This window comes from Calypte anna, chromosome 1, assembly GCF_003957555.1.
Source record: "Calypte anna isolate BGI_N300 chromosome 1, bCalAnn1_v1.p, whole genome shotgun sequence".
Taxonomy (NCBI): Eukaryota; Metazoa; Chordata; class Aves; order Apodiformes; family Trochilidae; genus Calypte; species Calypte anna.
The window spans coordinates 145,462,162-145,486,893 of NC_044244.1; the positions used below are offsets into that span (position 1 = coordinate 145,462,162).

General features: G+C 38.7%; 1 protein-coding gene across 1 annotated transcript in view; it reads left to right on the forward strand.

Annotated features, from left to right (window-relative positions):
• Positions 1-24,732, forward strand: part of NALCN (sodium leak channel, non-selective) — a 231,941-nt gene that overhangs the window by 50,932 nt on the left and 156,277 nt on the right. The gene's annotated exons all lie outside the window — the stretch shown is intronic.

A 24,732-nucleotide genomic window follows, 5' to 3' on the forward strand; every position in this document is an offset into this window, starting at 1 on the left:
ACCTGGTCAAGAGTGAAAAAATAAATAGAAACAGATGAAGATCAGACTCTGATGGAACCTCATTAGACAGTCTTATTTTCTGACAGTTTTTCATTGATAGCTGCTGATAAGGACACTTATCAAAGCTTTTGCACCATCACAGAGTGGTTTCACCTAGCCATATTTCTGCATGTTGTCATGGTCAGACAATGTTAAAAGTCTTTTAAAATCAAGATGTAGACCATCCAGTCTATTCAGACCAGATCCAGATCATCCAAACCTCCTCTCTTTACAAAACCTGTTTCTATTCTGCATTTGAACAGCAATAATACAGTAAGATTTGTGCCATAGTGTAGTGGGAGAGCCTTTCTTGCTCCTGAGGCTCGACAGGCTGCTGGCCTCTCCATTGCCTCACACAAGAATGAGCTGGCTCTATGGGTGTGTGTCCCACCTTTATTGGCCCCCTGGTCTTGCTCATGCCCAATAGGGGGCCTGCCCTAACCAGGCACAGGTGGACTCACACCCACTCTTTGGCAACTCGAGGCACCTGGTTTATCTTGTTTCTCTACATTTCCCCCCTTTTTTTTTTTTTTTCGACTGACACAACACTGATTACAGAATTTTTACTTTTCACAAATACAGGATTTTTATACATTTTTTTCAACTGACACAAACATACACTTCTAGCTTACAGGATTTAAGCCTAGCTTACAAACATACAAACATATACTTTTCACAAAGTCTCTGCCTTTCTGACTTGAGTTGTTCTTCTCCCTCCTGTATCTGCTCTTCTCTTGGCTTCCCTCTGCTCAGAGGTTTCCAAAGAGCTTGCTGGTTCCTCATGGGTTTCTGGTTCCTCATAGGATTACGGGATTTAACCCTTCCTCATGGGATTCCATACACAGGTTTTAACCCTTCCTCATGGGATTCCATCCTCCTGGCTTCCCTCTGCTCAGGGATTTCCAAAGAGAGAATCCTTATCTTGGCTTCCCTCTGCTCAGGGGTTTCCAATCCAAAGAGCTTGCTGGTCATACCTTTCAGGGAGAGTGTTAGCCCAGGCACTTTTTCAAATCAGGGAGAATGTTCCTGTTGCCAGCTCCTCACACTGCTGCTTCTTTAGATGTCTGTATGTTGCCCGCATTCTCCACCAAATGTAGCAGGATGAGCCTTTCTTACTCCTGAGGCTCGACGAGCTGCTCACCTCTCCATTGCCTCGCACAAGAGTGAGCTTGCTCTGTGGGTGTGTGTCCCGCCTTTATTGGCCCCCTGGTCTTGCTCATGCCCAATAGGGGGCCTGCCCTAACCAGGCACAGGTGGACTCACACCCACTCTTTGGCAACTCGAGGCACCTGGTTTATCTTGTTTCTCTACACCATAGATTCTTCAGTGCCTGTATTCTTTCAATGTGTAATAATAATACTTACACCTGATGATTGTGAAGGTAATTTTTCAAACATGAGCCCCATCAGCATCTGTCTACAATTCCTCTGTTCTCCCACATACATATTTCTAGGGTGGATGTAGGAGGAAATTAAAACCAATCAGTTTTGCCAGCTTTTCCATGGTAATCTCTGATGAGAGTGAAATTGCCAAAAGCTGGGACAGTGTAGGCTGGCTATACCTGCAGGAAAGTCATGAGCAACAGTCAGAGCTCTGTCTAAGAACTGGTTGTTAAACTGGAGAATTAATGAAACGCTGAGTGGAGAACTAATTAGCTAAGGCCTTAGTACCCCAAATCCCTTTCTCTGGGAAGTTCTGAAATGGGAAGAAAGAATAGTAGAGAAAGAATAAATAATCTGAAATGACTTCAGATGTCTAAGGTTCTATCTGATGGGAGGTTACAAAAAGTTACTGCTTCTTGTAGTAATTTACTTGTGAACTTAGTAGAAATCCAAGTACTCTTCCCAACAGTTTGACACAGAACTTGACTTCTTAAGTAGGTGTTGTCTTTCACAGTGGGAGCCTTCATATTAAATGAAGTCTTTTATCCATCCTGATGGTTGAAAGATTTTTCAAATACTACCTGTGAGGTTGAGTAGGTGTAAGAGAAAGGGTATGAATGAAAGGCTTGTCTGGCTGTGTGGATGTGGGTGGCAAAGTTCCTTACTATTGACTAAACCTTTATGGTACTGTCAAGCTCTTCTCTTTCTCATGCTTTTTAGCTGATTTTGATTCAGACGCATATAAAAGGGTGATGTTTCCTTCGTGTTATAACAGCCTTCAGCCTTGTCTCCCACTGTGAGAGCATCATGTACATTCACAGTTGGTCTGATGTTTTTCTGATTGTACTTTTTTCTTCTGTTTTTCCTAGCTGTGCTTAATGCCATGGGGTTTAGCTGATGACAGTATCATGAAGTGTGCAAAAAACATTAAACTAAATACTGAGAAAAATGACCTTGTTTTGTGAAGAAATCCCATTAGTTGTACAGTTCATTACACATGTGATTCTATTTGCATAATTATTTTCACCTGATATATCTAAAAACCCACAAATATAATTGTTGAACTAAACAACAGCATGCAAGCCTTTGCAATTTGAGAACTAGAACAAGTACTTCTGCTTTCCTTATCACCATTTATTTAGGGCCACACTAAGGATGTTGGTAGTACTGTCTTGTGGATGCTCCTAAAAAGGGTTCCACATAGACACAAAAGTGCTGAACCCCCGCTGCTGCTGGATCCTTGGCAGTTTTCTTTCTTACCTGTACTTTCCACACAGTACCAGATCTCTTTTGCATTCAGATTTGTGTGACATCTGGCTAGTAATCTTACCACATGCCTAACGGGTGCAATCATCTATAATCATCTACAGATGTATGCTTGCAGCTGCATTACTGATTTTACTCTTCACAAAATCCTAGAGAATGTTGTGGTTTTTTTCCCTGAGTTACAGTGTTACATACTGGTTCTCGAAAGGAGAAGGAATTTCAGAATGAAGGGTACCTAAAGGTTAAAAAATATGCCACAAAATAAGGGAAAGAAGTTTTATGACATGAAAATCATTCTTAAAGGAGAAGAAGGAGATGTTATTCTGTGCTGTATCATAAACCCATCTGTCACTTGCAAGGTGCAGTACCCTATTAAATGATACTAATTAAATCTCATACGTGCAAAGAGTATTAGATGAAGACTACCATATTGACGTCCAGTTTACATATAAGAGATAAATGTACACATGTTGTATCATAGAGACAAATAATGACATTTCAATGATATGGAGTGCTTCAAATTACGTATACAAAAAACACCAGTATTAAACCTTGCTTGCCTTACGGTAGAAGTGAATTCTTCAGTGAGCCAGCAAGATCATGTCATTTCATGGGCTGTAAAACAACAACAGAGCTTTAGGTTTCAGATACTTCCATTTTATTCAGATACTTACCTTTTAATATAAGGCCTTTTTCCTTATGAGATATATATATATATACACACACATACATATACACAATATATGTACAATATATATCATTTCAGTATTGGCATGCCTACAGTTGAGAGCCTTTTTGAAAACTGGTAATTAGAAGAAAAGATTTTATATGTCACTGTAAAAATATCTGCTATGATTACATTAAAAGTGAACCTAATTTAATATTTGTTAAGGAAACTTCATGGTGGGGCTAAAATCAACTTCTTTGATTCACTTACAGGTATAGTCTTAATAGAAGACTTGTACAGGAATCAAAATAGCCCCTTTTTTACCCATAAATTTCAACTTTATATACCTAACATGGAAATTACACAGGTTGTCTTAGGAGAACTTTTCTGATGGGGAAAAGACTTTCAAGTGTGCATCCAGTTTGAATTGAAAAGATGCTGCTCTTAGACTGGGGTGGCTTTAGGTTCTTTCTTCAGAAGGAATTAAGGCTCTGGTGGTATGCTGGGAATCTCAATTTTGTGCTTCACTGACATAATACATTAAGTATTTTTGCCATGAGAGAGTTAATGTTGCCTGGGGGTTGAGTACCTCTCTCTAGGATTACAGTTCATAGGGTCTGAGAAATATCTTGAGAATTGAGGTGTGATAGACACATGAAGTCCAAACAGTTGTAAAGGGAGGACGGATGCTCTCACAAGTCTGGAATAAAAGCTGAAAAGTCAGCCTAAATCAGATCCCCAGTTAGGTACTCCTAGAAACTGCATTTCAAGCAGTTTCAAGCATTCAGAGGTGCAAGTACAGTTTTTTTATGTGGGCACCTATATAGTGAAGCTGGCTGTAGGAGACTGCTACAGGTTCTTTAACAGAAAGCAGAAGTGACTCATGTTTTTGTATAGTAGTGCAGTGGTAAAAAAATAAAACACTTGCATTCTGGAAGGATGTCCTGCTCACCCCTGTGCAGGGTCTGAGGCAGAGCATTCTCCTTTCTATCTCCCTCCCTCTGAGTCTGCAGGAGATGGAATTCTTAGCTCCAAAGGAAAGTGAGTGATGAGGGGTAGTACTATAAAGACCTGCTCTTTGTTATTCATCTACTTTTTCTCCATGGACTGCCTAAACCAAAAATATATAAAACCACCTTTGATATTTAGGAGGCTGATGGTTAACAAGACACAGCAACATCAAAGAAAACACTTGAAAATCCATCTTACCATTCCTGCTGCCACCGGATGGAGAAAAGAGCCTGTTACTGGTGGCAGAGGCTGGTCTTCTCATTCATCCATCCCTCTGTGCCCACCTGACATGTTTGTCTCTTGCTGGCAGTATTAGCAATCACTTGGTCTTTCTAGGTCCCTGGCATGGGCAAAAGGAGCAGGTGGATTATGACTGATAAATTGTCCAAGGCAACTGCCTACTTTGCCAGCTCTGGGACTTCCAGGTTCATGAGTAACAGTTGGTTACAAGTTAATGAGCAAAATAAAAACTATATTTGCAGGTCATTTGTTCAAAGTAGGAGATACAACTGATTGTGGGAAGGATTACAAGGGTGTGTGCAGCCTATTCACACAGTCTTCTCCACCCGAATGAAGCCACTGTCTTTCTGCACAGACAGCCAGAAATGCAGATTAGTATTAACATGAAATTTGGACTCCCTTGCCTTTAAGTCAGATAGTTTATGGGATAATAGAAATAAATGAGAATGTAACTGTTAACTCAGAGCTTCCATTTAATTGTACTCATTAAAGGCTGAGATATTGAGCTCTTGTGAAGGAAGCATTGGCTCAGTAATGATTTAATCAAAATTTGTGGTCAGATTCTTTAATTCTACAAATTATATGCATGCTTGATATACATATTGAGTCTTCTTATTATGTTTATTCTGGCAGGTGCATCACAGTATAAAAAACTTTGATAAAGAGGTCTCATCTCATTCCACTTACACAGCTTTGTGATTCAGGCACTTGCATGTAAGGGCCTTAATAAGGAGGCTTTCATCCATGACAGTGTCCTGTGGAGTTATCATGTGGTAACATGTCAAGTGATAACAGTGTTAATGTGTGAAGGTGTCAGAATGTAATTAGGGAAGCCATTCAGACTGTCCAGTGGTAGAATTAATATTTTCTAAATGTGAGCCAGAATGACTTAAAGCATGCCCCATTAGGCCACTGATAGAGAAACCAGCGAAGATCATTATTTCTCAAATGGTGATAGATTTTTGTTTTTCTCACTGTATTTATTCCTAAGCCTTGCAGACAGAGAGCAATAGGGCCCTGCTCCCAGCTGAGGCACTGGTGTGAGCAGTAGAGGGAATTACTCTTATTTACTTTGCTGCCAATTAACATAAACTCATTCAGGTATTCAGAACTTAGGGAAACCACATTTCCTCCTTCATCTGCCTCAACTTCAGTCTGCACACCTCTCCTCCCCATGTCCTAGCCCCTACTCCTCTGCTTTCACTCTCGGTGAGGTGAGGCACTGGAAGCCACTGTCACTGTATTCCTTTTTTTGCTAGTCCTGCTTTCCCACTCTTCTGCTGCTGTTCCAGCCTTCTTAATCATTTCCTTACCTCTGGCACAGGCTTAGCCAGGAGCTGCAGACCCTTCACAGGTGTCCCTGCTGTGGCTTGCCTGCTGCTACCCAGGGCCTGCCACTTGTGCCTCCTGCAAGCACCTAAATAAACCTGGGTGTGACAGCTCAGAGCACCTTTGCATAGGCTCCTTTAGGAGGTTACAGAGGTTTTTGGTGAGCACAAAGAAGAAAACTGTTCCTATACCCTGTGCAAATGAGAACAGTATGCAATCCTCATTGTGCTGTTTCTCTTGGAAAAGAATTCTACTTACAAAGGATGTGTTCACTGTGAGGAGTGAAGCATAGCTATATGAATGAGGTAAACAAGTTCATTTTGTTCCTGAGATGTAATGAGCAAGTTGAAAGGGAGTCAAGTAACAAATCCCTTTACAGGCTTGAGGCACAATACTGTTTTCACTAGTTGTAGCTTCTTAAGGACCTACTTAAAAGGCCATGTTTGGTTTCTCATCAGAAAGAGCTTTTTCTTTGGGAATTTTTTTTCTTTTATTTGTCAAGAAAAGTACTAATGAAATTGAGTGGTTGGAATTTGAATGCAGACAAATGTATTGAGGAAAAAACCAAACATTTTGTATCAATAAGTATCACTACCTAAGCAAATAATCACCACTAAGTCAAAGTGAAAAAACCTGATATCTCTCCTAAAGCCATGCTAAAGCCCTCATGGAAGTTTCTGGATTTGGTGTAAGGAGCACTTGGTGAAAATGTTAGCATGTTTTGCTATACAAATAAATTTTAAATTCTTCTAGTTTAATGCTGGATTAAATTATCCAGGATGTTCCATTGGGTTTTAGGATTGGTTCTATATATTACTTATTTTTTAGCTTGATAGTTTTGTTTCAGCCTTCTATATGGTTGAAAAGTGAATGACCTGCAGTCATACCTTAGGAGAAGTTGTCTTTCTCTTTTGCTTTGTTTTTCTAACTAGGGTTCCGGCACTTCAATACTTCAAACAAATGATAACAGAAAAGAAATAATACAAACCTACCATGGACAATAGATTAGTATTTGCTTAAATATCTGTACTGGATTTTTGGATGTGTATTTTTAAGTGTTGTTTGACTCCTGGCTTTGGAGAATTACTCAGTCTAGTGTAAGAAACAAGATGGTATGATTTAATTCTCAAATTGATTCACCAAGAAAGGACTGTTCCTTATGAGCAGAAACAGCAATTAAGAAGACCAGGCAAATGTAATTTATCAAAATATGCTTATATGGCACAAATATTTCTATCCTTAGCAATGTCTGTGGAATGTGCATATCTTGCACCACTCAGTAAAGCAGAGTTCAGTAAACCAACAGCTTGCAAACAACAGATAACAGTAAGTTTTTCCCCTTGACCTATCTCCACGTTCTGCAAAGTAGACATTATATTTTGATTTCCTTTCTGCACCTTTTGAGTAAGAAATATTAGCAAGAACTTTAAAATTAGCCACATAAGTTTCCAAGTAGGTCACCAGTCATTCAGTTTCCATGACTGTGATGTGATCTGGTGGTATTGCACTGTTTCCGTGGCTTAGCAAGGATATCTCTCTGTATGCTTATCACTTCTCCCCCATAAATGGATGCTTGCCATTTACTGCTGCATGTACTTTAGGAAAGGATAATACTACAGAACGTCTGAGCATATCTTTCAGGCCTGAGTTCTTGATGAGCCTTCCACTGAAGAGGTGTAGTTTGCCAGACATATTCAGGTTATTTCAGGGTTTTTTCAGTATGATAATTCCATCTAAACAAGCAGAATTATTTCAAAATAACAGTTCTCTAATGTAATGCAGTGTTAGTCATTGAGTTTGCATGGACTGTGGATGTATGTGAACATAAAAAATCAGGTACTTTCTTCATTTGCAGGGAACAGAATGCCAAAATTACCAGACTCTAGCAGGAAACATATTTCTTGAAAATTTTCAGGCTTTTCCAACTCTTTAATTTCTTACTGTTGCTGAAGGGAGTCACATCTGTTGTATCATTTGTTGTTGTGTGAGTAATGTGGATTTGGTTTTATTGGAGAATATATTAGCAAAGAGCCTTTCATAAGAAATCTGTAGATTAGAAACAACTGTGCCTTAAATACATTATGTAAGGCCCTGAATTTTCAGTGGAAGTCCAGTGGAAGGGCTTTATTTAAAGGCTAACATCTTCCCAGAGATGCAGGTCCACCTGTTGTCCTGGTTTTGTATACCCTGACTGTGTTGTTAGCTTAGATCAGAGATACTTCCTTGCTGCATCTTTATTCCTGCTTGATCACTGTGGGAGAGGGAACAGCTGGGGGTGTTCAGCCTGGAGAAGAGGAGGCTCAGGGGAGACCTCATCACTCTCTACAACTCCCTGGAAGGAGTTTGTAGCCAGGTGGGGGTTGGTCTCTTTTGCCAGAAGACTTTCAACAAGACAAGAGGGCACGGTCTCAAGTTGTGCCAGGGGAAGTTTAGGTTGGATATTAGAATTTCTTTACCGAGAGGGTGATCAGACATTGGAATGGGCTGCCCAGGGAAGTAGTGGATTCACCATCCCTGGAGATATTTAAAAAGAGACTGGATGTGGCACTCAGTGCCATGGTCTAGCAACCGCAATGGTGGTCCAACGGTGGTTGGACTCGATGATCTCTGAGGTCCCTTCCAACCCAGCCAATTCTATGATTCTATGATAACAGGAACCAGAAGGCAGCTGCAGTCTCCCTTCCCCAGGGCTGAGGAAGCAGTGTCCTGGCACTCCAGAGTGCACACTGACTGCTGAAACTGCCTGGACTCTATGGATCCAGGGGCATGACAGGAATGTACATATTTTCTGTTACAGATGGTCACAGGAAAGTCTTTGTATTTCCATGTTGGAAGATTAACAGGGAGATACCTAAACCCACATATTTTCAAGGAAGTATACTAAGACAATGCTTTTGATTTTAAACAACTGACTAAGTCACCTGAATTTGAAGAAATAAATAAATAGTAGGATGCTATATTTAACTCCCTTACCTATTTGATGTTTCTGTGTGCTTTTCTCAGAGAGGCCATTTTTGTTGCCTTGATAATGAAGGCTTGTTCTTTTTTTTATTTTTTTTTTTTTTTTAGCAATGGTTAAGGAACACACAAAAATTGAACAAATAATGTCCATGCAATTAGCTCTGTTACACTAACAAATGGTATGTTGGAAGTTGTAGAGTTTTGGAAACTTGGAATAATTTGAGCAGCCCTCCGGAATTTTAATGTATTTCTCTGTTAATCTCAAATTAATTGAGTCTTGCATTAAACTGGGCAATCAGGTGAAACTAATGTGAATAAGTTAGTCCAATTGTCTTGTACTGACAGTCAAAGAGAATTCGCTGCTGCTGGGAGAATTCAGCGGAATTTACTTTCTCCTGGCATTTCAGAGTGTTCTGTGTTTCAGCAGCTAAATAGTTGCAGATTTTTTCCAGAAAGGTTTATATTTTCTTTTGTTCTCAATTTTGTTTGTAACTCTGGGTCTTTCCTGGTAGCCATCTTTTTCTTCTATGTATACTTTGATAAATCACTTGTGTCTTTATAGTGTGCTGCACAGAATTTAATGACCTGTCTGACATCTGTGCTGTGTGCTTCCTCCTATCTCTCTTTCATTCCCATCTGTGCATGGGAATGTAGAAAGATGATTTGCACACTAAACCAGTATGTTTTGGTAATATTTCATTTTGAAAGCAAGTATTTTGAAGTTTTCCTTCTAATATACCTTCTGACAAGTACTTGTGTGATAGGGATGGCAGTGTTAAGAAAAAAACACAAATCACACGTGCTGATGTTAACTAGAAGTCCCATGAACTGTCCCTGATGATATGCTGAAGTTGGAAGAGCAAAATTTTGCAGAAAGGCTGTCCTATTAGAAGTGTATAAGAAAATGGAAGTTGAGGCAGGTCAAGTGCAAGCTTTATTTGCATCTTGTTACTTTTTTTTTTTTTACTGTAAGCTGTATCATCTCAGACACTGATCCCTTATTGACATATAACCTCATGTACTGCTTCGTAGTTTATTTCAAGTAGCAAAGTCTTAAGTAAGTTCTATGTAAATTCCCCTGTGATTTGAAGGAGACTGCGAGCATAATAACAACAAAAAAACCCCAAACAAGCCAACCAAACCCCATATGTTGGCTTCCTACTGAACCACTTAAACCCCACCCCTTGATCCCTACTATTTTGTGTCTTGGGATGCCTTAGTTTCTCCAGCATGAGGGTTTAAGGAGTCTTGGAATGGAACTTCCAGGGAATGTGGTGCTGAAGACATTGTGTCTGGCTCTGTAGTGCCCAGGCTCCCAGAGGACACCCCTAGGAGCAGGCAGCCCTCACACTGCACCCCGCAGAGTCTCTGCAGCACGTCAGCACTCACTGCTACAGATCAGGAGCTTGGTGTAGCCTGAGTACCTATTTCCACAGATGACCTTCTTACACTTATTTTCTGCTGTCCCTGCTCCAGCATAGCAAGGCCTGCCAGCATTATTTTGGGATGATACATGCTCTCTGAAGGCAGAGGAGGAAATTTGCTTTTGTACTGCTGCTTCTGCTCACTTATAATTCCTATGGGAAGCATAAGATAAAACAGTTCTATTATCTACAATGATTTTTCTTTTTCCTCCGATGCAGAATGCTAACCAAAGGGTCAGATAATTTTCAGAGGATAAGTAAAGCAGTCAGAGTGCTAGGAATGCCATGGTCAAAGGAAAATAAATGCACATTAAGACCATCTCCTTAATGAGGGTTGACTAAGAAAATAGAGTTGCTTCAAGCACAAGCAACCTCCCATCCCACTAGTTTGCACTCTGAATGACAACTAAAGAAAGGCTTATAACAAAGACAACAATTATTTGCGTGGATAACTCAGGGTCTGACAAGGAACAGAAAACAATGTGAAAAAACAAAGTCAGGAGTTGAAGGTGTGACAGTAGTGTGAACAGCCCTGAAACAAAATATGTGAGTAATTCCAGCCACACTAAGGAGCAGGAAACTCTTAGCCAATAAGCAAAGCATGAAGTTAGACAATTAGAAACCTGTCATTCCATATGAAGAAAATTAGATCCTATCGGTTTAATTATCAGTCAGAGCCATTAAGACAATATAGCTCTACATAATGAAACCTGCAGTAACTGGATAATAGAGGTAATAGTTTTCGCAGTGGAAGATTTTCACTTTCAGAGAAGAGCTTCAGTCTGTGACTGCTTTACAGTCTTTGACCTTCCAACATCTCCATAATGCATGGGACACATTGGTTTTACCTTGTCTCCTGAGATTTGATTATTTTATCCTAAACAGCATTTTCATAAAGTTGGTGGAAACAACCGAAACCACATACTACAAATACAATCTGCAGTACTCATGCTATGTGCTCTCTGTTACTGCAATGAGAGCAGCTTACCAAATCATCTCTGATTTAAGACTTTTGATAACACAGGGCCAGCTTGCAGCTTGGCTTTCCCACTTCTGCTGGGGAATAATGCTGTTCCAGGAAATCTAGATCACAGATGGTCACCCCAGAGGGGGTAGCACACACAGAGAAGCAGCTTAGGTGTGACTCGCCAGCACATCAGCTCATCCATGGTGTCAGACTTCAGTCAGGCTGCTACCCTTGCAGTGCCCCATGGTAATTGTGTAATAGTCTACTCCATTATAAAGTGCACAGTCTCATTTTATTACTGCCATATTTAAATAGTGAATATTTCTTTTCCTAAGTGTCTTTTCCCTACTGCTCTTAGGGACTTTAAGTAATGTGTTCTATTCCAGGGTAATTGTCATGACGTTGCCACATAAATAAATTCTTACACAGTATCTAGTACACACTGAGAAATATAGGAAAAGACCTAGCTTAGAAGCTAAATAATAGTATATTTTGGATCCCCAGTGAGCTACTGGAATACTAATTAAAATTGAAATATTTATTGCAAAAAATTCAAAAGAAGTGAAAAAAGTTTAAAAAATTTCTGTGAGAAGACCTCATCAGTCAGCAGTGGGACAGGGACATCTAACTGTTCCGTGATAAACTCTTCAGAAATCTGTTTTATTTCTCGAGGAGCTGACTGTACATAGCTGAGTCATCTTGACAGAAGTTAGCCAGGGGCTGACAAATTCAAATAAAATAGATTAGTCACAACAGGACTTCTGTATTTTTCTAGTGATAAATTGTGGTGTTATTTTCTTCTAATTATCTGCCTGTGGCAGGTTTTGCTTGATTATGATAGTGGTATGTGTACTATTGACATATCTTTCTGCATTAGCCAACTTTGGTATAGTCTACATATTAATATTTTTCTTACATTTGTATAACTGAAGTGACAATTAATTAAATATGCCTATCATCATCTCTCAAACAAAAAAACTTCAATTGTGTTACTATTTAATCCTCTTCTCCAGAACAAACTCTACCAGTGTTTTCTGTTTCCTTTTACTTTATTTTGCATTTCATGTAGAATTCTGCCATTTCCTGCATGTTCTCTTTTTTTCCTCAATATCTGATACAGAATTAGGGAAAAGTAATAGTCATTCATGGAGGGGTAGGGGCAGTGAATGGAAATTGCACATGCCAGAGGCCATTTCAAAAGTCAGCATTCTGCCATTATTATATCATAGCCCCAGATATGTATTTCACTGACATTCACATATCAAGATGGTAACCACTCTGGAAATACCTAAGGATAGTGACTACAGTCAATGGGGCTTTAAGAGAAGTTCTGAAGAAAGTTTAGAGTATCAGGGGAGAATACTGTTCTTTAATAGTTGCTCTGGGACACCTGTAGGATTAATTTAATAGGCATTTGCATGGTTATTTCATAATCAGATTAGTTTGGGCATTCATACCTGGTCATTTTATTCAGTGAGAAATGCTGTTTCTATTATGCAGTTATTGAGAACTGTGGTTAACCTGCTCTGATTTAACAATTGTCTTAAAAAATGTAACCAAAAGTAGACTGCTAGTTGCTTCAAATGTATCTGTTTTCTGTCCATTTGCTCTGCAAATATTGTGCCAAAACTGTCAGATATGATGCTTTATTTTATCATACCAAACTATCTTGTTTCTCCATCAGCTTGTTTCTCTGGAATGCTTTCTGATTTCATTCATTCCTTAGAAGTGCTATGGAATCTATAACACAAATGCTTTCATAGATCTGCAGACTATTGATGTCTCTAAGAGCTAGGACTCCTTTTTTTTTTTTTAATTTTTTTTTTCTAAACACATGTTTACTTCCCTCTGGTTTTTAAGCAGATCTTCATTTCAGCTAAATAGTGGTGTCATCAGTAGATTTGACCAACAGCAGTAGATTTGATACTCAACAGCAGTTTTTTAGTATTCCAGTGTTTAGGGCTGCTGTAGTGAACATTTTGATCAAAGAATGGGGATATTGGTAGTTTTGTATGCAATTCACTTACCACAGACAGACCCAGGATTACAGCTTTGTCCATGGTATCCTCAGGCACAATGGACAAGGTGCAATTTAGGATGAGTTTTCACAGGAAAATTTAAATGCAGTTCAAAAGCAAACAAAGATTTTATAACTAAACCAGACTCCTTAGTCTGACCTTCCTGAGCTGTTGTGCTGTACTTCATAGAATCAACTGCGTTGCTGAGAACTTCCAGAACAGAGAACAGTGTTAATCCTTTCTCCATAACTTCATTAGAAGAATTCCTAGAAATTTCCCCTTTCACAGGAAGCCAGTGAAAATTAAATAACTAGCAGTTCTGTACTGTTTGCTAATTGAGGAATAAGCCTGTGTTTTTTAAAACCACTGGGCTCCATTTGACTTACTAGGGTTTTGTTTGGGGCTTATATAATCACATTTACTGATGAAAATGTGTTTTTCAGCTGTAAGGAACCTCAGTGATGGTCTTCTCCACTCCTTGTGACAGTAGGGATTTTGCTGAGTATGAAGCCCCAACTTAGAAAACTTAGGAATGGAAGAGGCCAAACAAGATGAAAAACACTTTTAGAACTTCATTTCTCTGATGGTTAGAAAACATGTAGAATCAGCAGCTCTCATGTTCATGGCCACTTATTTCAATGCCATTATTACTCTTTGTCTTTCCTTATGGTGAGACACAAAGATATTTACATTCTCTTCTTTTTTCATTTTTTCCCAACCTCAGCTTGGGAACTTCCTCCTACCAGAGGTTTCATTTGCACTTAGATATTTGCCTTTGTATCCTTCTGATGCATAGTGCTGCTGAGCTATACATGTATAAACTATGGAATTGAGTCAGAAGCAAGATTTGTACTAATAAAATCATCTTGGCATTGATCTTTGGTCTACAAGCAGTGTGATCTAGACTGGCTCATGTACACACTGCTCAAGCCTGCTCCTTTCTAGAGCAGGGATGCTCCCCTAGAGTGGGATGGTTGTGTATCCATATGTACAGTGAATGCACCCCATAAGTCACCTCTTTGGCCCCAAAATATAAATCAGTAATATGGGATTTTTCAATCTAAAGTTTCCATTAGCTTTGTGTCACAACCCTGGTGTCACAGCCTACCGGGGATGTGATTTTATAAGCCAGTATTGAAGGGTTTTATGGCATGAGAGAGAGTCTGCCTGTGGAAGATGTTGAGTATTTGGATGTTCCTATTTGGAATAGGACCAAAGGTGTTGATGGGTTAGAGTCAGCTGCATTTGGTACAAACATATCCATGAGAAGGTAACATCAGGGAACCCAAGCAACAGTACTTGACTATTTAAGTTCTCACAGAAGTGCTGCTTTGCAGGAGACTCAGGCTGTGGTTTGATGTATGTTATGATCCACAGTAAAGGTTGCTGAGGACGGGGCATGTTATGTGGATGTGTTACTGTTGAAGTCACTGAGAGAGGCACACAATCCTGAATTTGTACCAGCTTCATGCTTCTGTGCCAAATTTATGCTGGAGAGCAGGTAATACTTCCAGTGGCACAAGTTAAGGCACGGATAGAAAATACAAGTTGCAGTTTGCAACCTTTCAGTACAAAGTGAAGCCCTCAGAAAGGGTATTTTTTAAGGGACATGGTCTGCTTAAAGCAAATGAGTACTTTGTGTAAAATGGCTGTAGTACTTCTAACATATTATTCAGAGCCTTACAGACAGTTAATTTATAATCAAATCATGTCTTGAATGACATTTTATTTTTTACAGTGTTGCTTTACACTTACTTTACAGAAGTTAGATCTACAGCCTATGACTCATAAATATTTCCTTTATGGCAGAAAAAAAGAAAAAAAATGCTTTTGCTGAAGAATATGATTTATCCAGTTCTGAAGCAGTGGAATTTGGCTCTGCACCACCACTCCTACACCAGTTTTCCAGGCACTCTAATGCAAGGTGCTTTTTGTACTTTGAACTGTTTCTTTGTAGTGTCTACGTGCAGCATTTGGAAAAGGTGCAGCTGAAACAAATGCAGATTACTTTGTGCATGTTAATGTAATTCTTTTTATAACTTGTAAGTTGCTCTACTAACTTTACAGGACACTCTGATGCTGTATAATTAGAGAGAACTAGTATGACCCTCAAAAGATACCTATTTGAATGTCCAGCTCATTGCCTGGCCACTCCAAGAATGAATCATCTCTACCTTTCTCAGTCCTCATAGAAACTTACTTGTCTGATGTATTCTTAAAGAACTCCAAGGAGGAATATTTACAGTCCTCTCAGTTATTCCAATGCTTGATATTGCCTGCAGGCATTTTTTAACCCTCTGTTTCAATTTTTTCTGACCTTAGCACATGAATTCTGCTAAAAGCAGTTAGTTGATACTTTTACAAGTCCTTATGAAAGTCACTGGGAAGTTTTAATTTCAGGGCACCACAGATCTGCCTCACAGTCAGTTTTGGAAAAGGACATTTTCTTGAGATTCTCTTGCATTTGTCTTCATTTAGGAAGCCAGTTTCCCAGATACTGTAAAATAAATGGGCCTGAAATCAGTTGTGCTTTCTTCTCTTGACTTCATTTTATAGCATAAATTTTTAGCTTTATTTTTAATGTGGCAGGCAATTTAGTAAATGTTTTGAGAACAATATATTGATCAAATACAGTGTTTTCCCAATATCTTTTATGTTTTGTGGGTACTTCTGTGATTGAATCTCAGAACCTCTCAGAACCAGACTTTGTTTCTACTAAAGGAATGACAAAACATCTTCTGGCTTCAAGCACTACTGCTGATGCCAGGACTGAGTATTTTGAACTTATCTCCTTCAGCATCTTAAAGAATGCAACCAGCTCCCTGAATGAACATCAGCTCACATGGCTGACTTTGGGCAGTGCGATTTCAAAATTGTGAACATAGTTTTCTCATCAAAAATATTACATAAATGTGCTGGCAGAGTTTCCAAGTTAGAATTGGGATTTGTTTCCTTTTCTGAAAAGTGTGTAACAATATAAAACTCAACCCAAGCCCTAGTAGGACCTTCAGACCTGCTACTGAGCATAACAAGATGTATTTATAAAGTCCAGCAGTAACTGTCCTCAGGTATACTTTTATTCCTCAGTAAATGATAGATAAGTAGAGGGACTTTGACTTCAGTGAAGGGAATGCATAGTTTTCCAAGTCTTTTTTAAGGTGAAAAGTAGGCAGAGAGATACTTGCTGTGAAATTAATGGCAAACAGATACTCATACCTGAATTTATGTGTCACTTGTTAGCGCCTTAAGATCTAAAAGTTGTGATTTCATTTCATGAGCTGAAAATTATTTTAACATGGAAAATGAGGTCTGTTTAGCTCATCCTTTGATTAAAAAAGCATTAGGGGTTGGCCTGATCTGTATTTCTTGGGAAACTGCTTGACTTAGCAGTGCCAAAACTCTTTCTCTCTTATGCACAATCCTTTTTTTTCAGACCACATGTTCATGTAGCACAGTATAAAATGCCACATTTTCCACTTTAGGAAAAAGCTTTGGAAAAAAAAATGTTAAATATCATAGGTCTATAAGAAATTAAAGCAACTTTGAGTCAAAGCACAGAGTTGACACACACCTACACAAAGACTAAGCATCTTTGCAGGTAAACTTGATGCTGAGAAAAAGAGAGAAGACATAACTGAGAAAAAAAATCATTGATTTGACAGCAAGGAATCCATGTACTTTGTGTTATGGGTGTGTGGAACTATTTTCAGTAGTGCATAAAGGTCAGAAAGGATTTCTGCAGAAGGTGATATTATTGAAAACAAGATTTAAAAGGAGTATATTAAAACTTGGAACTTTCTCTCCCAAAAAATACCTGGCAATTCATACAATTTTTTTTCCAAAGGTTTTGATTCCTGTTTCCATATAAACCTTGTCAGCTGCTTAGTCTGTTAAGTTAGTTTCCCAATAATTCTTTTGATAACCAGTAGATCTCTAGTCATGCAAAACCTTTTATAAAGCAGTCAAGAGTAAAAGAAGTCAGATGTTGCAGGAATTAATTTTCTTTTCTCAGCAATCTTTCATTTTATGAAGGAGAGAGGCAAAAAAAAAAGAATTTGTGTCATGAACTTCTCTGATTGTTTATGCTATTATGGAAATGCTTCATTTAAGATAGGTAATCTCTTGTAATTTTTATTTTCAAAATATGCAATTTTAGGGTTTCTCTGTATCTCCAGGTTCCAGTTATTCTTCTGTTCAGCGGAATCACTAATGAAGTGATTCATTAGCTCCTGCACCTTTTCATCTAGTATGTTCTTTCTGCCTCCACACATTTTCATGCTATTGAGACAGTTGCTACTACCTGACCAGGCTTAGGACTGGATGAAATGTTCCCTCATTATATAAAGCTTACAGTAATACTAAAATGTCATTTTAGATACGGGACTGTTACTATGTGATACAAATACAGTTTTTGTTAATTAAGCAAATGAGCTGACACCATGGTGTATGCTAGCTTTACTGTTTCTTGACTGCACATAAAATGAATTAAATTGCTCTGTCTGTGACTATTGGGAAAGTTGATACGACAAGTGACTAGTTTTGACTGATAGTGTATGAAAGTCAATGCTGAATCTACATGTCTTGTGTCAAGGAAGATTTGCATACTTTGTTTTTTCTCTTAACAAAGGGATCCATCACTACCTTGATTTTAATAGTCATTCCCAGTGTGCAATATGCAGCTGAATGACAATCCAAATACATAATATCTGTACTGAGAACCTGCTTGAATTTGTCTTTTTAATATGATAGCCATTGAAGTGTTCATTAAGTTTTAAATCTAACACACTGTGTGAATTTCCAAATGCTTTGTTTCTGGACTGCCAATTTGACTGTATGGTTTTTGAAGGCATCTACATACAAAATGTGTTTTAAAAGAAGAAGTAATAGTCTTAAAAAAAGTGGCTCATTTTCAAAGGAATGAGTTAATATAAATTATAGAGTTTCTTCTGTTTAATGTTTTTTATATTACAACGTTTTGTCATAACATTTACTGTAGCAGTCATTTATTCTACTATGACTGTATCAGAGATATTTTATTGGAAAGACTGAGGTGGTGGCAGGCCCATCTTTACAGCATTTGTCAATCTTAAAACCAAGGCTTAGGGATTTCTACCCAAGCAGGGGCTTGGTTTCTAGATCTGAGAAGTATGATTACAGTTTGATTCCCTGACAGGAAAAAGCACAGCTACAGCAGTTTCCTACTGCAAAGCTCCAGCCTGGGGCTCTGCCTGTTCTGTTGAGAATGAGTGCCCAGGGATCCAAGAAAAGTTGCATCCCTGAAACAGCTCTTTAGGGAGGAGAGGTGGGAGTTGTGGGTAGTGCTGCAGAGCTCCCAGATAGAGGTGTGCGAGGTGTGAACAATTCACAGCTCAGTATTTCCTTGGTTCTTATCAACTACCAGTAAATTTTGTAAAGCTGACATACACAAGAGAAGCAACAATCATAAGAGAGGTCATGTATTAGCACTACAGCTGTGTAATTGCAAAAAGAAAAACGTGGACAATGTTTATGCACACAAAGCCCACTTAGGAGCTTTGCTGACAATTTGGATCCCTGTTTGCTAAGTTACTTGTGAAAATATAGCTGAGGAACATTTTCATTTAAAAGGTATTAAAGAACAGCAAATATAAATGCTATTCTGGCAAAATATCTATAAACATGCACCTAGAGTAATTTTGAAGAATGTCTGTTTATACCATGGACTTGTTCACAAATGTAAAAGAGATTTCTCTTTCTAAAGCAAAAGGGAGCACAAACTCTATGACATGCAAGACACTAGTGGTATAACTAAGCATGAGCTGCTATGTTCCCATTTACCCTTAGTCAATACATATGTCAACATTCCTACAGTCAAATCAATAAGATAACACTTTTGAATAGTGAACAAATTCCTAAAATACATGCAAACAGTGCAATTAAGTCCATCAACATTTTTGCTAAAAGTTGGATGACTTTCTCTGGTGCTAAATCTGTAGAACAAATTGCATTTGATCCTAGCACTTAGATTCATAATGTTTCATTGTCTCTATAGGTTGTTTTATGCACACAATCTATGTATTTAATATCTTCTCATATGTAAAAGCTTCATCTTCTCATAAGGAAATATTTTCAAAATGAAGAATCAAGCCCATGACTACTTTGTTTGAAGTCACTAAGCAGGAGTTAGAATACTGTGTTCAGAATGGCAGTCTGCTTTGTAAGAAAACTGCTGTTGTTAAACAGTGCTCTGTAGTTTCCATCTTGCTGTCTTTTCCACAGGTCAGTCACAGAGATACAGCAGTGGGTTTTGAGGTTTTAAAGAAGGAGAAAAGCACTGGCATGTTTTGTTTTCCTTCTTTTCCTCCTCATTTCTGCTGGCTGGTATGAGTTGCTTTGAGAGGGCTGAACAAACTCACTCACAGACATGCAAGTAACCCTATGAAGCCATAAAGGATTTTATCTTTTTGTTGTATGCACCAGCTACTTCCCAGAAATTCTAACAACTTTGTCCTTGTATTTAAGGATAAGTTTTATTCTCTTCTAGTTTCACCAAAGCAATAGTGTAAGACAGCTGGGAAATCCTGAGACCATACAATGCTTTACAAACACCTTGTTACTGAAGGATAAGCTGTACTTTAAAATCTGACTGGTCAGGGAGGCTGACTGAGCTCCCGGGAGATGTTCAATTCTTTATTATTAATTAATTATCAATTATTTTCCTATTGTATTATCCATTAGGCATGGATATTCAGCCTCATGATTTTAGCATGATTATCAGGGCCAGAAACAAGGGCTGGTAACATTTCTCAAGCTCAAGTGAGAGGTTGCTGCTTCACGGACCTAACACTCACAAAGCCGTCCTAAGGAAGGCTACCTGTCCGCGTTAGCACAACAAACAGAGTGAACTTAGCAGCACCCGCTAGAAGGCTGCTTCGTTTTGCTGGGAAATAAAAAAATCAATCCTTTTTTTTTTTTTGCCCAGCGCACCGGGAGGCTGTCAGTCTCCTCCCGGCTGATGTTCCAGATGTGCCCGAGGTGCAGCATCGCCATCTAGTGGCTCATGAGGCGTAAGGAAAAGGAGCCTGGTCCTGGTTGCTGTCTGGGGCATTTTATGGGTGACAGTATGTAGTAGTTTGAGCTTTTAACAACAAGACATTAATTTTTACGTGCCCGAGTAATTCCCTGTTAAAAGTAAAAATTACATAATCAAAATTTTATCGTGTTTATTTTACATAAAATGCCCCCCCCCCGTAAATTTTTCTCTCCCCACAGCTTCACTGCAGGCACAAGAGAACTGAGAGAACCCTTAGATGGCAAGCCCAGGTAGTCAATGATGGTAAGCCCAGGTAGTGCAGAATATTCTGGAGCTAATGGCATGCCTGAAATTAGTTTGGGAGGGTTTGTTTTTCACTTGGAATAGGTACAAATCACATAGCACAATGGTACTAATAAAAGACAACACCTCAGTACTGTGTATTCTCTTTCTCTGATAATATGGGATTTTGAATCTGAAAGCCAGAACCTAATATAGAGTTAGGAGGAAAGAGTTCTGTTTCCAGACTTTGTGAATTTTCCATGTGACCTTTTAGCTCTGCTTCTTTAATTCTGCAATTATAAAAAGGGAGCATTACTCAGTGCATTCCCTTCTTCATCATGTCTGTTTGCAGAATGAGCTGATTATAGCAAGAGCTGATGTCACAGAGTATGGTGGTGTGACAGAGGCACAGAAACAAGCAGAAAATCCCCTGTGTTTGGAAAATGTGCATAAATACCAAACACACTATATAAAATAGCATGCCTGCACAGTAATACCATTCCTCTCTTTTGTCAACTATCAGTCTTTTTTTAAATAAATACCTTTTATATTCCTGAGGTATTTAAAAGACAGGGTTTTGGCAGGATAGGTTTCTTCACTTCCCTATGGAAAATCATCACCTATGTGCTCTGACTCTTAATTCTTTTTTTTGCCTGCTAGTCTATTCATCTGTAGCAAGGAAGATCTAGATGACCTTGCTCCTTGATTAGGCATGAAAACCAGTAGAATTTTACTTTATTATAAAGATTTAGGTGTTCAGGCACCTAATTCCTCCATGCCCCTAATGCTCCCAGCTGGCAGATCTGAAAGAAACATGTGCTGAGAAAGACATAAGCCCCTGCATTTCAGTGCTGAATTGCCCATATACCTAAACATGCATTATTAACTTGCATATTCTATACAGTAGGAAGCAAGCGAAAATGTTGCATAAGTTGAGCAAGATTCATTCCTAAGCAGATGAGTAACTATGTCATTATAGTTGTGTGTGGAACCCTGTTCATGGTTCAAAGCTTTTTCGTGACTGAAATGTCTCACTAATTCCTGTAGTTAGAGTGTGTGAATCTTGATCTACATGTTCAGGGCACTGGCAAAAAATGACTGCATTTTGAAGTATGTTGGGCCTGTTGTATACCTCAATATCCAGGCTCTGCAGGTTTGCAAGCCCTCCTTTCCTCTGTCTCCTGTATTCCTTCTTACACAAACTACAGGAGGTCCTATGCTTTTATGTGCCCTAGCCACGGGACTCCTAGCTCTGTGTGTTCAGGACTAAAGCCCCCTGAACTGGTAGAGGAAGACACTATGTCACTGGCAGATGCAATAGTGACACCTGGGGAAATGGAGAATTTTGCAATTTGATCTAAGGGGCATAAGTTAAGTTTCATTTGTGTCAGCAATGAAATGTCTGTGTCAGCAATGTGTCAGCATTGCCATGTCTGTTTTTTTGTGATGTATCCCACTGTCACTAAAATTCTAATACTTTCTCTCCCTCTGTGTGGCTTTGAACATTATGAGAAAGACAAAGCATGCTGCTGTGAGAGTCTTTTTAATGACTTTCGCATTAGCTTTAGGAAGATACAGTCAGAGCATAGAATCATAGAAGGCTTTGGGTCTGAGGGGACCTTAAAGATCATCTAATTCCAACACCCCTCCCACCAGACTGCATCCAGACTGGCCTTGAACATTCAGGAAAGGGACATCCACAGCTTGGCTGGGCATCCTGTTCACTCATCTCACCACCCTTACACTAAAGAATTTCTTACTAATATCTAACCTAGATCTCCCCTCTTTCAGGTTAAAGCCATTATCCCTATTATCACATGCCCTTATAAAAAGTTCCTCTCCAGCTTTCCTCTAGGCCCCTTCAGGTACTGGAAGGCCACTATAAAGTCTCCCTGGTGCCTTCTGTTCTCTAGGCTGAACAACCCCAACCCTCTCAACCTGTCATCATAGGAGAGGTCCTCCAGCCCTTTGATTATTTTCTTGGCCCTGATACTAAAGAAATATTAAACAAACTAAAGATATTAAAATAAAGATATTAAATACTGAGAAAAAATAGAATCAGTTGCTCATTGTCTTTAAATGTAATTTTCAATAAAGCAAAAAAATTCCCAAAGGCAGATGTGAACTAAGAATTACTCTTCTTTTTGAAAACAAGTATTTCCTGGTGTTGGATCCCTTACTATTACGCCTTTACTCTGCATCCAATTGAAACAGTATTTATAGAGATAGTTAACAGCATGTTTCCTGGCATCAGTATTGAAGGCTTTATTACTTCTAGTCACGTATGTTAAGTAAGGATGTATATTCCTCGTGGTGATTGCTTTCTAATGCCCTCAAGAACACCTGCACCAGTTATATACAAGCCATATTTTTACTTCAGTGTCACAGATTAACACATATTATTCTAATTGGGTTAATTGTGCATTTTTGTCCATTCACAGTATTGCTTTACTGTGGCAGATGGCCCAGTGTATGTGTTATAAATACTTTGCATGACATCCCCTCTATTTGGCTAATCTTCACTTTGACTTTCCCATTGGTAATGACTAATTACTGTTTCCTAGCTAGCAACTTTTAATAGATTCCTTTTCTTTTCTTAATCTCTGCCAGTCCTCAGTAGCACTGTTTTGTTCAGTAATTTAATCAGTTCAACAACAGTATAATATTAGATAATTGAACCATTATTTATGAATTTTTGAAATGCAAAATACCCATGAAGTAATCACTAGTGTTTCAGAATTGATAGAGACCACTCTCTTTTCTGAAGAAACAGTAAGGGTTTTGCTATTTATACTTGAATGCTTTTTCTTGCCCTTTATTTTTATTTCTGTCCCTTGGTCTTGAGAACCATACGCAGTTTGGTTAAAAAGAAATCCAATAACTGGAAGAATTAACAGAAAGGATTAACATTTTTGCCTCCTCAATATGGCCATATTAACCATTCAACACACCTGCATATCAAACAAGCAAGTTTATACAGAAAAAATTCCATTCATCCCTGTATCCTCATACCAGTGAAGATTTATCTGCAAAAGGGACCCCCTTAAGACAAAAACACTTCCAGGTTCATCCCATCTGTGTTATCAGGCAGAAGGATGTGAGTGCTGCAAATTCAGTGGGAGAATAACAGTGCAGACCTCCTTATGACTTTTTGGCATGACTTTTTGGAAAACTCCTGGGCTCAGGAATTTCTGACTAGAACCATTCCTCTTCCTGTGAACAGGATTAGATAGCTGCTTCATTCTTAAGTCTGTATGTTGCTAGCAGCTGCTATGTTTTGCTAAGGGCAGTACTCTTCATCCTCCCTCTTTTTTATACAAGATATTTCATGAAAGGAAGTAGAAGTGGAGCAGAGCGAGCAGGTGTCTGTAGGACAGTTCAGTGATTTCACAGCAGTTTGTGAGATTTCACACTTTAATTTCACAGTTTAATTGTGTTCCTTCTCAGAAAAAAAAAATTACTTCAAACAAGTGTGCCATATAAGCCCTACCTATATTACAGCCCAGTCTGTATTGGGCAGCTTTTATTGAAGAGATAAGGAGAAAGGGGAAGCTGGCCTGGAGCATTTTGTCCCCTAGACATCAGGATGAGGTTGGATCTTAACTTTAAAATTAGTAACTTTATAGGTTTTATTCAAAAATGGCTTCTGCACACATAAGTTCGTAACTGTTCTTCCAAATCTTTCCCCGCTCCCCAAAGTGATAAAGAAAATTTAACTTAAAAAATGCTTTAACAATTTTTAAGACAGCACATGTATGTTAAAATGGCTACCCTGACTACCTGCCTGAATTTCAAAATGGTTCAGTAGCTTGCAGATGCTTGATCCTGATAGTTTTAGCCAAGTCTGCCTTTTCTCACAGATGCTACTGAAATCACATGATGGGACAAATTCTGCTTTTGGAGACATTTGCATACTGCCAGGGAACCCATCTAAAGGATTATGCATGTGTGTGCAGGGACAGAAGGGAGTCTGTCTCTCCTGATGCAAAACCAATTCATATTCAACTACAAAAGGAAGAAACATGGAAACACACCTGAAGAACTTCTCTTTGAAGGACGAGAGGAGAGCTGATACCTTTTAGAGAAAACAAGAACAGAATACATAACAGATTACTGTTTGCTGATGTTGAAAAC